General features: G+C 53.9%; 1 non-coding gene across 1 annotated transcript in view; it reads left to right on the top strand.

Moving 5' to 3' along the window:
- The first annotated feature begins 4,409 nt into the window (after nt 1-4,409).
- Nucleotides 4,410-5,000, top strand: part of LOC126197093 (small subunit ribosomal RNA) — a 1,909-nt gene continuing 1,318 nt past the window's right edge. The window contains exon 1 of the ribosomal RNA XR_007539494.1: nt 4,410-5,000. This exon is cut by the window's right edge and continues 1,318 nt beyond it. This is a non-coding gene — a ribosomal RNA (small subunit ribosomal RNA).

Below are 5,000 nucleotides of genomic sequence, written 5' to 3'. Positions count from 1 at the left end.
CCACAAAGCCTGCATCCACTGTCCACCACAAGAGCACCAACGCCAGTCCCTGCGCCGCACGACGTCGTCCACCGACAATCACGCCACCCGCCCCCGTACGTGCCTCACGTCACCTGCCCAAATTGCAACTCCAGCGGATGAACGGCGGACTTTTCTCGCAGTCGTAAGTTGCAATCCACCCCTATATCATCCGTTTCATGAAGCGTTGTATCCAAGATGCGAAATTCCCGCTGTCCCTACACATGCTCTAAGTCTGTGCGCGATTGCGTGCTCACAGTACGGATTCCGATGCTGAGCGATCAGCTAGGAAGCGCCCCAACCATGTCGGTCCCCATGGGCGTTGCACTCGCAGTCGCAAAGACTCTGGCAATGGCTAAAAGCGCTCCGCAATACATCACGCAGACGGGTAATGACGGTCCGAGCGCTCAGTGTGAGGAGAGCATTACTGAGCCCTGACCCACAAGCAGGTTGTAGCGTATCCCACCCGCAGACATGTGACGTTGTCACACGACCAGTTGTCACTAATCGACTCATTGCTGATAATCATATGCCATACACCGGGGAAAGCTGCCGCAAGGGGTAGCTACGTAGTGCAGTCGCACCTCTACTACTGTACAGAGATAGAACACCACGAGACTGCAACCAGATTAAACTGATACATGGCGCTGATAACTAATAGATGCAGAGCCATCGGAATATAGATGACATACGACATAGAACTGTCCCTATACATGCTGACAGTCTCTGCACACAATGTGAACTACACGTCACCCAGACACCCTATCACACACTACTCTCTGGCTGTAACAGACACAGACACAATATCTAAGCACCACCATGGAACAACATCCAGTGCATCCTCTCCGCCACATTACACCATTCACACTATGATAACAAAACCAGGAGGTCCACCCCAAAAACAGAATATCTCACACTTCCAACAACCATCATTACGCAGATAAGCCACAAACACCCACACATGTGCTACACAGGGGTGCAGCCAACACCACCACACTGGCGTGTCTCACAGCATATAAGCAATGGCAGGAATGAAAGACACAGGTCTGCCACTCCCTTGCCACACCCACAGAACCGGCGCACCACCTCCCCTGAGCCAAAGGTGCATCCTGACGTGACACATCTCAGGGTGCCTCAGGCGTCCACTTACCATCATCACTATGAACGAACCTCGTCCCCTCCCCCCTCATACACCATCCCTTAACCTAACCTATGTTGCGCCTTAACCTAACCTATGTTGCGCCTTAACCTAACCTATGTTGCGCCTTAACCTAACCTATGTTGCGCCTTAACCTAACCTATGTTGCGCCTTAACCTAACCTATGTTGCGCCTTAACCTAACCTATGTTGCGCCCTAACCTAACCTATGTTGCGCCCTAACCTAACCTATGTTGCGCCCTAACCTAACCTATGTTGCGCCCTAACCTAACCTATGTTGCGCCCTAACCTAACCTATGTTGCGCCCTAACCTAACCTATGTTGCGCCCTAACCTAACCTATGTTGCGCCCTAACCTAACCTATGTTGCGCCCTAACCTAACCTATGTTGCGCCCTAACCTAACCTATGTTGCGCCCTAACCTAACCTATGTTGCGCCCTAACCTAACCTATGTTGCGCCCTAACCTAACCTATGTTGCGCCCTAACCTAACCTATGTTGCGCCCTAACCTAACCTATGTTGCGCCCTAACCTAACCCATGTTGCGCCCTAACCTAACCCATGTTGCGCCTTAACCTAACCTATGTTGCGCCTTAACCTAACCTATGTTGCGCCTTAACCTAACCTATGTTGCGCCTTAACCTAACCTATGTTGCGCCTTAACCTAACCTATGTTGCGCCTTAACCTAACCTATGTTGCGCCTTAACCTAACCTATGTTGCGCCTTAACCTAACCTATGTTGCGCCTTAACCTAACCTATGTTGCGCCTTAACCTAACCTATGTTGCGCCTTAACCTAACCTATGTTGCGCCTTAACCTAACCTATGTTGCGCCTTAACCTAACCTATGTTGCGCCTTAACCTAACCTATGTTGCGCCTTAACCTAACCTATGTTGCGCCTTAACCTAACCTATGTTGCGCCTTAACCTAACCTATGTTGCGCCTTAACCTAACCTATGTTGCGCCTTAACCTAACCTATGTTGCGCCTTAACCTAACCTATGTTGCGCCTTAACCTAACCTATGTTGCGCCTTAACCTAACCTATGTTGCGCCTTAACCTAACCTATGTTGCGCCTTAACCTAACCTATGTTGCGCCTTAACCTAACCTATGTTGCGCCTTAACCTAACCTACGTTGCGCCCTAACCTAACCTAACCTACGTTGCGCCCTAACCTAACCTAACCTACGTTGCGCCCTAACCTAACCTAACCTACGTTGCGCCCTAACCTAACCTAACCTACGTTGCGCCCTAACCTAACCTAACCTACGTTGCGCCCTAACCTAACCTAACCTACGTTGCGCCCTAACCTAACCTAACCTACGTTGCGCCCTAACCTAACCTAACCTACGTTGCGCCCTAACCTAACCTAACCTACGTTGCGCCCTAACCTAACCTAACCTACGTTGCGCCCTAACCTAACCTAACCTACGTTGGGCCCTAACCTAACCTAACCTACGTTGGGCCCTAACCTAACCTAACCTACGTTGGGCCCTAACCTAACCTAACCTACGTTGGGCCCTAACCTAACCTAACCTACGTTGGGCCCTAACCTAACCTAACCTACGTTGGGCCCTAACCTAACCTAACCTACGTTGGGCCCTAACCTAACCTACGTTGGGCCCTAACCTAACCTACGTTGGGCCCTAACCTAACCTACGTTGGGCCCTAACCTAACCTACGTTGCGCCCTAACCTAACCTATGTTGCGCCTTAACCTAACCTATGTTGCGCCTTAACCTAACCTACGTTGCGCCCTAACCTAACCTACGTTGCGCCCTAACCTAACCTACGTTGCGCCCTAACCTAACCTACGTTGGGCCCTAACCTAACCCACGTTGGGCCCTAACCTGACCTGTAATTGTTATATGAATTGCAACATTCATGTAGCGTTGCCTAATCGCAACCCTCTCAACATAGGTCAGTGCTCGCACTCTCTGGTGTCCTGCGTATTGATTCATGTTACGGTGCGTACCCTCACAACATCTAGCGAGTGTTGCGTACGTTCCACATGGTCCCGCTATCCACTGTAATGTGTACTGCTGTAAGACGTATATCGCCCCCCTGTCGCCTCTAGTTCGTCAGGCGGGAGTTTGCGTGTTCAATGAGCTTCGCAGCTGTGCAATGGCATTCGCATACGTACGCGGGCCACCTTCCACGTGTTCTCTCGTGTATACGTCGCAGCATGTATGTGGGCTGATGTGGCGTGTCGTGACGCATATCATCCAGGCATGCAAGACCCACTGAATTTGCAAATGTAGATGGACGTCTACGTTTGCTGCCCAAGTTACGCAAATGAACTGGAAATCCGTTGTTGCGCGGTTGTTTACGCTGGAGGTGAATCATTGATTGCGACAATCGGTACAGGTATTAACTGGTTGCTTCAGCGACACCCGTCATACCCACGAACGTGAGTGGGCATGTGGGTATGAAGCGATACGCGGCGGTGGCTGGGTGGGACCGTCCCCGGCCGGTGAGGGGGGAGCGCCCGGCGTGCTGGCCGCGCGCTGCGTGGGCGCACGCGCTACAGCCGGCTGGTGGGGGCGCCCAGTGGCAGGCGCGCCGGCCGACGGACGCGGCAGGCGGCGCAGCTGCGCGCCGGCGCACCCAGCGCGCGGCGCCGTGCGGCCAAAGTGGGTCCTCGCGGGCCCGGTGCGAAGCGCGGTGGACATCTGCAGTGTGCTGGTCCGATTGAGGACTGTGTGCGTCGAGGATGCGCCGCCGCCCGGCACTCGGCGCCGCGACGCCGTCTGCTGCTCGGTCGCCCCCGCGGTTCTCGCAGGTGGTTTGTATCGCAGCTGTGCGGATGTGTTGGCGCGTGCGCTGTGCTGGGAGAGTTCGCTTTGGCACCCAAGTGGGGCTCTGCCCCTCTGTGGCGCTGGCGTTGGAGCTGCCCGGCCACTGTTTGTGGCCGCGTGTTGTCTCCCGCCGGCAACACCACGACAGCACGCTCCCGGGCCTCTGTCGGCAGCGGCAAGCTCAGTTGGGAGCACGGGTGGTCGCACTGAAAGCGTCTACTCGCCTATCTCCGGGCGATTGCGCCTCTCTCGAACCCGACCAAGTACTTAGGACGGCGCTGCGCGCCGCCGGGACCTGAGAGGGTTTCGAGGTGTATCGTGCAGGGGAGCCCAGCCTCCTCCTGTTTGCGGAATAATTGAGCGGACGCTTGCGTGTTCGCGCGGGCCTCCGGGACACACTCCCGGGCGGCCGGCTGCTCAGCTCTAGTTGACGCAGCTCCCTGGTTGATCCTGCCAGTAGTCATATGCTTGTCTCAAAGATTAAGCCATGCATGTCTCAGTACAAGCCGCATTAAGGTGAAACCGCGAATGGCTCATTAAATCAGTTATGGTTCCTTAGATCGTACCCACGTTACTTGGATAACTGTGGTAATTCTAGAGCTAATACATGCAAACAGAGTCCCGACCAGAGATGGAAGGGACGCTTTTATTAGATCAAAACCAATCGGTCGGCTCGTCCGGTCCGTTTGCCTTGGTGACTCTGAATAACTTTGGGCTGATCGCACGGTCCTCGTACCGGCGACGCATCTTTCAAATGTCTGCCTTATCAACTGTCGATGGTAGGTTCTGCGCCTACCATGGTTGTAACGGGTAACGGGGAATCAGGGTTCGATTCCGGAGAGGGAGCCTGAGAAACGGCTACCACATCCAAGGAAGGCAGCAGGCGCGCAAATTACCCACTCCCGGCACGGGGAGGTAGTGACGAAAAATAACGATACGGGACTCATCCGAGGCCCCGTAATCGGAATGAGTACACTTTAAATCCTTTAACGAGTATCTATTGGAGGGCAAGTCTGGTGCCAGCAGCC

Source organism: Schistocerca nitens, chromosome 7 (genome assembly GCF_023898315.1).
Source record: "Schistocerca nitens isolate TAMUIC-IGC-003100 chromosome 7, iqSchNite1.1, whole genome shotgun sequence".
Lineage (NCBI taxonomy): Eukaryota > Metazoa > Arthropoda > Insecta > Orthoptera > Acrididae > Schistocerca > Schistocerca nitens.
Note: the sequence above shows the minus strand (reverse complement) of the source record. Positions and strands in the feature narration are given on the sequence as shown.